The sequence below is a fragment of the Gorilla gorilla genome, chromosome 6 (assembly GCF_029281585.2).
Source record: "Gorilla gorilla gorilla isolate KB3781 chromosome 6, NHGRI_mGorGor1-v2.1_pri, whole genome shotgun sequence".
Taxonomy (NCBI): domain Eukaryota; kingdom Metazoa; phylum Chordata; class Mammalia; order Primates; family Hominidae; genus Gorilla; species Gorilla gorilla.
The window spans coordinates 73,046,272-73,059,544 of NC_073230.2; the positions used below are offsets into that span (position 1 = coordinate 73,046,272).

The 13,273-nt window shown below is 38.9% G+C and overlaps 1 long non-coding RNA gene across 1 annotated transcript; it reads right to left on the bottom strand.

The window, feature by feature from the left end:
* Window positions 1-2,413: 2,413 nt before the first annotated feature.
* LOC129523648 (uncharacterized) lies at window positions 2,414-5,743 on the bottom strand. Its single transcript, XR_008667208.1, has 3 exons — window positions 5,539-5,743; window positions 4,861-5,001; window positions 2,414-2,544 (listed from the first exon to the last, which is right to left on the bottom strand). It is a non-coding gene; the product is annotated as an uncharacterized lncRNA (long non-coding RNA).
* Window positions 5,744-13,273: the final 7,530 nt, after the last annotated feature.

The following is a 13,273-nucleotide window of genomic DNA, read 5'->3' on the forward strand; positions in this document are numbered from 1 at the left end:
TATGGATGAGATCCATGCTGCAAATGCTACTCATGGAGAATAACAGCGTCTGAGATGCCTAAGGGGCAGAGAAAGGGATACTTAGCAACTCCTGATGTCTCAGAGAGCCGCACAAGCTATGCTTCCCACCCTCCAGAAGGTTCCTCTGTTGAATGCAGCCAACATTGATTCCTTCCCTTCCTCACCGACCCTATTCCACATTAGGGTGACCAACTCATCCCAGGTTGCCTGGGACTTTCCTGGTTTTCATACTGAAAGTCCATTGTCCCAAGAAACTCCTCAATACCTGGTAAGCAGCTAGTGGGTCACCTTACCCATACTGTCGAGATGAAGCATTTTTGTCACTGACTATATTTGGATACAAGTGTAGCCATACTAACATCAAACACTTACTGGGTGTCTAGTGGGTACACTCTGCTAAACATAGAGGACACACTGCCCTCATCTGATTTTTTTCTCTATTTTTCCACAACGTGTTACAAAATGCTTTTTATATACCTAGCATTCAGATCTTGTTTTCTATGTACCATTGTCCAAAAAACAAAAACAAAACAAACAAACCCAGAGCTTCCTGGGAAAATGGTTGATTCCAGGACTGGGGCAAGAAAAGTAATAATATGAGCCCAGAACATTTTATGATGCCAGAAAGTAAGGCAATGTTCAAGAAAATATAGAATGACTGAGCACCTCAACAGAGTACAAAAGGCTGGGCACAGTGGCTCATGCCTGTAATCCCAGCACTTTGGGAGGCTGAGGAAAGAGGATCACTTCAAGCCAGGAATTCAAGACCAGCCTGGGAAACATAGGGAGACCCTGTCTCTAGGAAAAATTGAAAAAATTAGCCAAGAATGGTGGCATGCATCTGTAGTCCCAGCTACTCCAGAGGCTAAGGTGGGAGGATCACTTGAGCCCGGAGTTAGAGGCTGCATGAGCTATGATCGTGCCACTGCACTCAAGCCTGGGCAACAAAATGAGACCCTGTCTCTTAAAAAAAATTAATGTAAAATAAATAAATAAAAATTGCTGATTAAGGCCAGGCACAGTGGCTTACTCCTGTAATCCCAGCACTTTGGGAGGCTGAGGTGGGTGGATCACTTGAGGTCAGGAGTTTGAGACCAGGCTGGCCAACATGGTGAAACCCTGTCTCTACCCAAAATACAAAAAAAATTTCCCCATTGCCACAGGGGAAAAAGAAAGCATAGAAGACAACTTGAAGAAGCCCTTAATGAGGCCGGGCATGGTGGCTGACACCTGTAATCCCAGCACTTTGGGAGGCCAAGGTGGGTGGCTTCCTGAAGTCAGGAGTTCGAGACCAGCCTGGTCAACATGGAGAAACCCCGTCTCTACTAAAAATACAAAATTAGCCAGGCTTGGTGGCAGGCACCTATAATCTGAGCTACTCAGGAGGCTGAGGCAGGAGAATTGCTTGAACCTGGGAGGCAGAGGTTGCACTGAGCTGAGATCGTGCCACTGCACTCCAGCCTGGTGACAGAGCGAGACTGTCTCAAAAAAAAAAAAAAAAAAAAGCAACAACAACAACAACAAAAACAAAGAAAACTGTTGAACTAGTCATCTTGATATTTTAAAAAATGCTTATTTATATTTTATCATGCTTTTAAAAAATGGTTTTGGATACACTGTTGCTCTCCTATTTTGATTACATATAGGAATGGAGCCATAAACTTCTCAGTGCCTCGTCATTCGAAGGATATTCCTTTACCTCAGGTTTCCTCTTCTCTCTCTAGTCTATATCTGGGAGAGGTACACATATACTCAACCATTTTATTACACTGGGCATACCCAAACATTTTAATGTATTTGTACTGGCATACTTAGGAGCTAGCTTTTGACTTATAGCAAATTTTTCCCTTGAAATAATTTAAGGCCATAAATATCTATGTCTGTTGTGTTGGTTTATTTTTTACCTGTGTCCTTTCAGCCATTTTTCTATATTGTTCTATGTATTATCAAGTTCACAAACCCTGGGGACTAATGGGATTTTCTGGCATGTTGTTTGAAAAAAAAAAAAAGCACTACTCCCCAGAAATGTAGAGAATTGGCCAGGTGCAGTGCCTCACGCCTGTAATCCCAGCACTTTGGGAGGCCGAGGCGGGTGGATCATGAGGTCAAGAGATCAAGACCATCCTGGCTAACACGGTGAAACCCCATCTCCACTAAAAATACAAAAAATTAGCCAGGCGCGGTGGCGGGCACCTGTAGTCCCAGCTACTCGGGAGGCTGAGGCAGGAGAATGGCTTGAACCCGGTAGGTGGAGCTTGCAGTGAGCCGAGATTGTGCCACTGCACTCCAGCCTGGCCACAGAGCAAGACTCTGTCTCAAAAAAAAAAAAAAAAGTAGAAAATAAATTACAAATGCATTGGTGGTAAATTTTTAAAATATAATGAGACTCACAGGTTTTCCAATATTTGATATTCTCTTTACAGGACAAAATTGATGTACAGCAAAGCACACCAGGTACATGCTCATGGGGACAGACTTCTCGAAAGTTGTTTGATTCCATTTTTCATCCACTGACCCTTATTTCTATTGAAAAGAAAAGATCAACTTTTATCTATCAAAAGATCAATCATATATATGCAAGACAAACAAATAAACGATTGCCCCAAACCTTGCTTTCTAGTCAGAAGTCCTTTGTCAAAGCTTAGAGGTCAAATTGTTTGTGGTGATGTTGAAAAGACTATAGGAAAATTTACTCTGTTCTTAGAACTGTGAAAGACTGACTGAATTACACACTGTATTAGGTTTTTCAGGGAGAAATAAAATTTTGACTGGACTGTCAGTTGAATAGGAGTTTATCTGTCTACACGAAACACATCATACTGACTATAATATCTGAGAGTACTCTGATCTCCTAATGAAAAACAGGCTCGTGCTCAAGTATTTTCTGATTCGACTGTGCAGGAGGGCAATTGCTGTACCCAGTTTCGTGGAACATTGGCTTCTCTTTTCCATCTTTCGTTGTCTACATCAAAGACTAAAGGTATGATCACCAAAGTCAGTGCCTCGGTCTCCATGGACAGAGAGAAGGATTCTATTGCTTGACACAACTACTGACCTATCTGGCTTGTTTTGTCCATGTCAGCTCTGCTGTCCTCACTGCCGATCACCTAGCCTAAGACTTCAACCATGAATACTTGCCCAACTCCTGCTTCCATTACTTAAACATTTCCACATCTCCTGCAGCCACTCTATTTGAGGTGGTTTAAAAAGAGATAAAGTGAGGGAGGCTGGACTAGAATGGGTGCTGCTGACACTTCAAGCATGTGTGTGCACGCCCTTGTATAATTGTGGTGGTGCTCCAGGCTACATTACTCTACCATAAAAACCTAGTAGTGTTAGTTTTGATCTCCTAAGAACCCAGAATATCCTCCTTCTTCCAGAACTACTATCTGGATCTAGTAGAAGGTGAAGTGTAACTCTGCACAGTGAAAAGGCCATAAGGGAAGATCTCAAGCAGAAGTTGGTGAATTTGCCATTTTTCCCCCCACCATCATCTAGATTGGTGTGTCATATTTTAAGCTTATCCTTTCCTCTTTCTTCTCCAATCAAACCTTAGAAGAAAACAAGTTGATAATTAATTCTCACTGAAGCATGGATGGCCTCTAAGAGTACATTTTAATCCTCTTAAGCTTTTATTTGCTTTACTTTACCGTTGTTTTTTCAAGGAACATTTTATCATTTAAAAAGATGAATTTTAATGATAATATTTCAAATAGTGGATCAGGAAGATGGGAGACATAATTTGGGGCCGGTGTCTGTCTGATTATTATACCTAAAGATGAGCCTGACCCTTTTACATGTCAAATGTATAAAGTATGTATACCTCAACTTTGAGGTAATGAAACTCTAGGTAACAACATTATCCATTATGGAAATAAGATGCGATAACAGAGAAAATGTTTTATGTTAATGAATAATTTATACAGGCAGAAATTATCAGCCTGTTATTTTTTCTCTTTTTATAATTTAACTTAATTAATTAATTGTTTATTGTACTTTAAGTTCTGGGATACATGTGCAGAACGTGCATGTTTGCTGCATAGGTATACACGTGCCATGGTGGTTTGCTGCTCCCATCAATCCGTCATCCATATTAGGTATTTCTCCTAATGTTATCCCTCCCCTGGCCCCCCAGCCCTTGACAGGCCTTGGTGTGTGATATTCCCCCCACAAGTCCATGTGTTCTTATTGTTCAACTCCCACTTATGAGTGAGAACATGCGGTGTTTGGTTTTCTGTTCCTGTGTTACTTTGCTGAGAATGATGGTTTCCAGCTTCATTCATGTCCTTGCAAAAGACAAAAACTCATCCTTTTTCATAGCCTGTTATTTTTTCTCCAGACATTCAACAAGCACTTTTCAGTCACCAAAGAAGTCTATGGACAAAGTATTCCCGGGAGTTTGCTTCCACAACCCAGTATTTAAGTGATGATTTTTTTATAGTAGCTTTATCTTTAAAAACAAAACAAAGCAAAACAAAAAACTGGGTTTATATTCACCTGAAAACTAAATAGTGAGTAGCCCTCAAATATTTTCAAGTCTATAATTCCATTAGTTTGCTATTACTGTAATTTGTCACGACTGTCAAGCTGATGTATGTGTCTATGACATTGTCTCTTGTGTAGAAACACCAATGTGGCTTTCTTACTGGACTGTGGTATCTTAAAAACTTCCAGGACTCAAAGAAAAAGACTGCCAAAATGTATTTTACTCAGCTAAATAAACTATTAGTGCCCATTTAGTTTTAGAATTCAATGGGTTTTCTTTCACAGAAAATCAGGTAATTGACCTAATGTTGTCAACAGACTCTGCATAAACAAAACATTTAAAAAAATGCTTACCGCCACTGGCATATTTGAAATGCTTCAGATCCTTTGGGATGGGTGAAAGATATTGTATAAGTTGCCTTTTTGTTGCACTCATCAAAACAAGGAAAGGATTTCCTGGCATCTGTCGGTTCATGATCGGTGGCTGCTAAGCTCCTTAGAAACAAACACACAAACAAAATGCATGCTGCCTCTTCTGACAACCCCTATGTCTCTATTCCTAGGGGAAAAAAATCAGCTATGCAATTATAACTATTACATTTCTAAAAATGAGGTACCATCTAGAAAATGATCAAATATTTGTCAAAGGTTTTCCTGGAATTTTTAAGTTAACAAATTTTTAAAAAATCCTGAGACAGATTGCTTCAGATATTTCATTCACATATTTATTTGTTAAAAACTGCAGTGACTTTTGCACCAACCTAACAGCTATTTTGGTGCCATAACTAAAAATCTGTGGAGGAGCAAAAATAAATCTGATTATGAACTAGTACTCTCTCCACCCCAAGCCCATTGAGCAACAAGTAAAACACAAAGCCAAACTTAAAAGCTTGTGTCTAACTGCCCTTATGGGAAGTGCACAGCTGTCCTCTGTCACAGAGTGGAGTTTATTCCAGAGTCCCCAGTCCCTGTCCCTAATGGCTCATTCTTTGTTATTTATGTTACACGAGGGACAAAACCCCGTTTCATTACCATGTAGAGGTAGTGCTGAGTAATCTCCTAGGTCAAGTAACCTTTGTCCTAGTTTAATACTCTTAAAAAGAGACAGCAGTATTTTTTTTTAATTTTTATTTTTTGAGACGGAGTCTCGCTCTGTCACCGAGGTGGGAGTGCAGTGGCGCAATCTCGGCTCACTGCAAGCTCCGCCTCCCGGGTTCACGCCATTCTCCTGCCTCAGCCTCCGGAGTAGCTTGGACTACAGGCGCCCGACACCACGCCCGACTAATTTTTTTGTATTTTTAGCAGAGACGGGGTTTCACCATGTTAGCCAGGATGGTCTCCATCTCCTGACCTCGTGATCTGCCCGCCTCGGCCTCCCACAGTGTTGGGATTACAGGCGTGAGCCACAGTGCCCAGCCAGCATTATTTTTATGGCTCTAACTAGGCATATGCTTGTGTAAACTAAAATATTAATGTTTAGTATTTTCATAATTTCAAGGTGAAAATATTATTTTCTGAGTAATTGCTCAAAAATATCAATAAGCATACACTTTTTACATGTAAACATATTACAGTAAGAGAATAGTGTATATTTGCTTATTAGAAAATGCAGCAAAGTAAAAAGTATAAACGTAAAGAAATGGTAATTTCTATTCATTAATAATTTGTGTAAGGAAAAATTTTGTCCTTCAGGATTCTCAAAACTAAGAAAGACGTATCATAAAGAATATCAGGCTAAATTATTACATCATCCATTCATCCAAGAAATATTAATTGAGCCCCTTCCACACACACACACACATGCACACACAAGCACCTATGCATGCATACACACAGTTGCAGACATTTTCCTAGCTGCTGTATGAAACCGCCTTTGCAAAATTAATAACAGAGGAAATTATGAGAGTGAAAAAAGTCAAACCTAAGCAACTCCATCTTGCTTTTAACCTTTAAGCTGTACTTGTTCATTCCTGAGCATAGGCCAAACTAATATTGGGAAGGAATTTGGTTCATAGTTTGACTCTGAAACAAAATTGATAATAGCCCTTTCCTGAAAAGACCTCCTTCTTCCCTGGGGACCAGTCTGCCTTTGTGGGACTAACAAATTAGCTACAATATTAGAAATCACAGTTTAGGGGTCATGCAGCCTCTGGCTGCAAGAGTCTCAACCTCCTCAAATTCCTCATGGGGATAACATTACTACTGTAAAACCTAATATTAGTGCTTGAGGTATGTTGCAGACTCTGTACTTGTTGGATCAGCTAACACCACCCAGACCAGTAATCTGGCTCAACAAGTTCTGCCACCCCACCCAGGAACAGAAAACAGCAAGAAAAACTCACTTCAACCCTCTATGACTCCATCTCCAACTTGACCAATGAGCACTCCCCACTTCCCAAGCCCCTACCCGCCAAATTATCTTAAAAACTCTGATCCCCAAATACTCGGGGAGACAAAGTTGAGTAATATTAAAATTCTGGTCTCCTGCACAGCCAGCTCTATGTGAATTACTCTTTCTCCATTTCAATTCCCCCCATCTTGATAAATCGGCTCTGTCTAGGTAGTGGGCATGGTGAACCCATTGGGCAGTTACACGTATAGATAAGATTCCAGACTGCTTACAGGGTGTTAGACAAGAGACACACAAATAAATAATTTAGGAGAGTGATGATAGCTATATAGAAAATAAAACATTGGAAGAGACAGAGAATGACTAGGAAATGTGGTAAGCAACATTAGGTAATCACAATCTCTTGGTTTGCCAAGATCTGAATAATGAGAAAAAGCCAGGCAAGTGGAGATTCAGGAAAATATGTTCAAGTAGAAGGAACCATAAGTGCAAAGTCCCTAAGATGAAAAAGAACCTGATGTGGTTGAAGAATTGAAAGGTGTCCAGTGTGGCTAAAGAACACAGAACCAGAGGGACTGGAGCCAGAGATGAATCTGACGTGAGGTCAGCAGAGGTCAGATCAGGAAAATATCAGAGATCATGAGAAGGGCATGCATTTTATTTTGGTTCAAGGATTTATTACAGTCAAGGATTTGACTGTAATATGGGAGTATTGGAACATCAAAATAAACAATGGGATTATAACTCATTGAATAAATTAATAATATCTGAATCCTTACTCTGAATTTTTTAAATGAAGAAATAAATGGGTGAGAAGGGAAAGTTCTTCCTTCCAGTAGATTGCCTACTAATAATATTTGAAGGAAAAATTGATTTAAAAAAAAATCATCAGTGGATGCCAAAACAAGGGGGTGAAAATTTGGTGAGGAAGGGATATTTGCAAGGTTTCAAAAACAACTCCCTGAAAGTTACCTAAAGAGAAACATTGTAACTTTACAATGGAGACACTTGTTGGACACTACCTTAAGCAAGCTATCAAAGGAAGCATCAGTAATAATAGTTCAAACCAGCACAATGTGTCTCTAATGTGATTTCCTGAGAGAGACACATCACTTCTGTGATAGTCCTGACAACAACAACAACCAAAAGCTTAACTTGCATTTTTAAATCATGAGGAAAATCAGACAAACTAAAACTGAAGGACATTCTCAAAGTAGCTGGCCTGTATTCTTAAAAAAATATTAACTTTAGAAAGACAAAGAAGGACTAAGGGACTGGTTTCAGTTTAAAAGAGTCTAAAAGGGCATGACGCTAAATGCAATGCACCATTCCAGACTGGGTACTGGACTGGGGGAAAAAAAAACATTCAAAAAGACATCATTAGGTTAGTTAATAAAATTCTATTACAGACTGTGAATTGCATAATTGTATCAATGTTGAATTTCGTGATTTTGATGACCGTACTACGGTTATTTTAGAGAATGCCCCCGTACTTAAGAAATATGCTCTGATGTTAAGGGGTAAAGGGAAAGGATGTTTCCATGTGCTCTGGAAAGGAAGGGGAAGGGGTACAGGCTAAAATGTAAATAATTGGTGAATCTAGGTTAAGTATTTGTAGGAATTCCTAGTACCATTCTTGTAACTTTCCTATGAATTTGAAATTATGTCACAATAAATTTACCCAAGAAAAGCCTCAAATTAAGAATTCATTCTGCAGTAGAACAATCACTGATTAGTTTTGTGACATTAACAGTTTAGTTAATTGAAGTTTCTAAACATCTTGCAGATTGTAGTTAATGGCAAATATCAGACTCTAAAAAAGACTGTATACTTTCCCAGAGTATGAAAGTTTTATAATAAGATCCACCAGGCTCCAACCCCATGTTTAGTTAGCTGCCCTTTTCTTCTGAATTCTTCTGGCTTCTGATGTCTTCCAGAGGCAGAGGAAAAGGAAAAGTCACTCCCCACAAGAATGTCTCATCTGAGTCAGACCTCAGAAATAGGCCAGCTAACTAATTTGAGAAGATGGGTGTGTGTGAGTGCGCATGCATGCGCACACCACACACATCTTCATGTATGGGAGGTAAGAGGAAGGAGGGAGTGGAATCACACTTTCCTAAGCTATAGTCATGGGGTATGTTTTCAAATACTCTATTTTACTCTTGGCTGGATGCTAGAATATATATATATATATATATGTGTGTGTGTGTGTATATATATGTGTGTGTATATATGAGTGTGTGTATATGTATACATACATATATATATATATATATATATATATAATTCTTTTCTTTCCTGGGTTCTTAGGATTATATACATGTATATGTGTGTGTGTGTGTGTGTGTATACATATATATGTATATAATCCTAACAACCCAGGAAAGAAAAGAATTTTCAGTCATTTTCTCACCTTCTCTCTTTAAAAGACATTCTGCTTCATTGTAGGCAAAAACTACCTTCCTAAATTAGCATATTCCTGAGCATGCCAATGGACATGGAACAGAACAGTGTGGGAGATTTCTCTGTGCAGTGTGTTTGGTCCAGCTCAGTGGTCCTCTCAGCAAATGTCAATCACAGCAAGTCTAACTCAATCACAGCGAAGCAAATATAGATACAGTGACATTCATCGACCAGAAGAGCTATATAATGTTTATTTTCTTTTTCTTTTTTAAAGTTCAGAACCAATATGATTTTATGGGGAAAACCCTTTCCTAAGAGCAAAAATTCTTACATTCTAATCCTACTTCAGCCACTTAAGTGTGATCTTGACAAAGTCACAAAACCTCAGTCTGTTAGTGTCCTCATCTGTAAAACCTGGTCACCAGAGCATGTGTGGCCTCTTTACAGCGTTACAGGGAAGTGAGAAGGGATAGATTACATGTAGTAATACATTTGAAACTTCCTTAAAATTTACATAATCCAGTTAGGATATACCTCATTCTACATCTTATAAATCTAGAATGCTAACTGTGCTTTCTGACATAGCACTTTCACAATTTGAAATCTTTCAAATTCTTTCATTTGACAGCAATATATACTGGAACAAAATTACTTGGTGTATATACACTATAGGCAATATAAGCATTTTTTAAATGGTAACCTGTTCTTTTTCTCATTAACTTCAGAATAACTCAAAAGCTCCTTTTTATATATCCTAAATTCCATCAGTCAGCCCTAAACTTTTCTAAGTGTATGCAAAGTTGAAAACAAGAAGAGATATTTATTATTATTATACAAAACAATTCTAGATCACAACTTCTTTGGGAAGGTTTTATTCAGTGATTACAATCAGATGACTTGTGTTGCAAATTAAGAAAAAAAGGCTGACTAATAGCACAATATATTCAGGAGTGACTGTGGGTATGTCCTGAATAATTATCACACCAGGCAAATGTGTTGGAGTAAACCACTTCCCCACAAGGGCCTCCCTATGCCACATTAATAGGTCACTTACTAGACCTAGCACAATAAAATGATAGTCTATGCAATTTAGTCATTTCCAAAAGGGAAGAGCATTTCTCTGGCATCTCTGAGTGGATCAGATCAAGGTGACTTTAGAGAAAACTGAAGGAGAAGGGGCGATGCCACAAGCTATGGCTTGGATCACTCTGAATCGACTCTAAAAACAAAACCAAAAAAGGTACCTAATTATCTCATAAATCATAAGCTGTTTCCAGTGAAGACTGTCCAGCTGTGTTGAGCAATTTTATAAGTTGAACCAGCAAAATAAACGCAAGTTTTGGGTGAAATCCTTAAATACAGAGCTTCTGATTCAGGACAGGTAGTCACAATTGCTAGGGGTCTATATAGACTAAATAAAGGGCTCCAAAATTACGTAGGGGAGAAGATGGGTGAAAAACAACCCCTCTAAATTGTTCAGACCTCTATGTATTTTTATGGTGGGTTGAATGAATCAGTTAGTTATTTAACTTTATTTTCCAATTGCTGTTTTTCTATGTAGAAGATATTCAAGGTCAAGTAAAATTTCTTTTTGTTTTCTTGCTTCCAAAATAAAAGAAATTTACTTAGCCTCCTGCAACAAGTAAACAAGACCAAAAAGAAAATGTATTCTTTTTTTTGAGATGGAGTCTCACTCACTCTGTCACCCAGGCTAGAGTGCAGTGGTGTGATCCTGACTCACTGCAACCTCCGCCTCCTGGGTTCAAGTGATTCTCCCGCCTCAGCCTCCAGAGTAGCTGGGATTACAGGCATGTGCCACTACCCCAGGCTAATTTTTGTATTTTTGGTAGAGACAGGGTTTCACCATGTTGGCCAGGCTGGTCTCAAACTCCTGACCTCAGGTGATCCGCCTGCCTCGGCCTCCCAAAATGCTGGGATTACAAGCATGAGCCACCTTGCCCAACTGAAAATCTATTCTTTATTGACATTTTTATTGACAATGGGATAATAGCCCAGCATACCAATCAAGAATATAATGAACAAACTGACATACAACAAACATTTCAAGATCAAAACTACATGTGCTTGAGTATACATACACATCCATGCACATAACACATCACACACACACACACACACACACACACACTCTCAATGATGATTATCTCACCAATGTTTCCACTCAATTCCTTAATCTTTATTACAAGCTCTAACCTTGTGCTTCAGACTTACTTATGCAAGTGCCTACTAGTCATCTCTTCCTAGATGTCTGACAAGCCATCAACACATCTGACACTGAACTTTCGACCTTCCCTTCTAACCTGGCAACTTCCAAACTATTCCCAATATCAGTTGAGGTGAAGGCTAGCTGGGGTATCCTAGACCCATAACTTTACCTCATCCTTCCTCAGAGTCAATCAATCAGCAAATCTTGACTACTTTACCTCCAAACTATTTTCTCCATTGTGCCCTCTCTTCCCTATCCTGAAATCACTTTTCCTATCTGATCTTTATCTTCTCTTTCCTGGATTTTTGCAATATCTTTCATATACCCAAGTGTATAGTTAACTCTTTCTTTCACCATTTGTATCCAAAAAGTGACCAGGTAATTTCTCCTTCATAATGCCTATCATGGCTATTTTTCCTTTTCTTCCATATGGGTTTTCCTCAGTGATATCTAGCTAGCCTCTTCATATAAACTTCCCCTACAAACTAATTTTCTTGTCCCCACTATGCTTTTCTGACTTGTTGCCTTTCCTTTTTGACTGCTTTTACGTTCTCACTTGTCTCTGCTGCTGAACTCCCACCATAACGTCAAAATTCAGCTTAACTCCTACTAGTGCTATGAAGAACACCTTGGAAGCCCAAACTAGAAATGATCTCTTTAAAATTCCACTTGTACTTCCTGTTAATTCCACTGTTTCTCTGCCTTTAAACTACGGAGATTGCATTCCTAACTACAAATATAAACTCTTCCCTTCCACAGGGTAGGGAGAAAAGGAACCAAGGGAAAATTTTCACCCTAAGTGGGAATGTAGAGATGTTATTGGTGGAAGTTAGGCTCGTTAATGGGAAAGGAGCTGTGGTAATGCAATGTGTCCCAGCATTTGCCAGAGGATGCTAGTCATGTGAGAGCTTATATGAAAATATTTCCATATATTCCATTTAACAATATTTCAGTGCTCACTGTGTGCCAAACAGTAAATGAAAGACATACATCCCTGCTCTTAGGACCCCCACAGAAGAATCCACAGTCACAGATATTTGGGACACTACATAGTGGACATTATCATATAAAAGCCTCTGAAAACCCTATAATCCCAGCTACTCAGAAAGCTGAAGTGGGAGGTTCGCTTGAACTCATGAACTCATGAGTTCGAGCCAGGAGTTCTACCCCAGCCTGGACCTCATCTCTTTAAAAAAATAGTCTCTGAAAGATTACATAATTAAAAAACAAAATCCAAAACAGATCATTTTGTATTTAGTATTATTGCAAAAACTGATTTAGCCACAGAATCTCTTCTGCTATTTTCCCATTCTCAGCCCTGTGACTTGCTTTGACTAATAAAATGAGGCAGAAGTGATGTGTGGCTTTAAAAGCTGGGTCTTAAAGGGTCTTGCAGGAAGCAGGACTTCCAAATGGCTGAGAGAGACACTTAGCACATACTTACCTCAAAATGCAATGATAAAACTGGATAAAAATGTTCAAAAACAATCATTTCAAGAGTGGAAATTGACCAGACACACAGCAATTTGAGGAGCAGCTATTCAAAACAAACAAAGCTACTGAGGCACTGTAAGAACAGAAAGTCAATAAAATTCATGACAGAGCAAAATTAAAAACAAAACAACAAACAGAAAAACACAGGAAAGTATGACCTATGTACAGGGGCAAAAAGTCAATAGAAGCCATTTTGAGGGGACTGGATGCTAAAGACTTCAAAGCAACTATTACAATATATGTTTTTAGAACTAAGAAACTTTGTAATGAAAGAATTAAACAAAGTATGATAT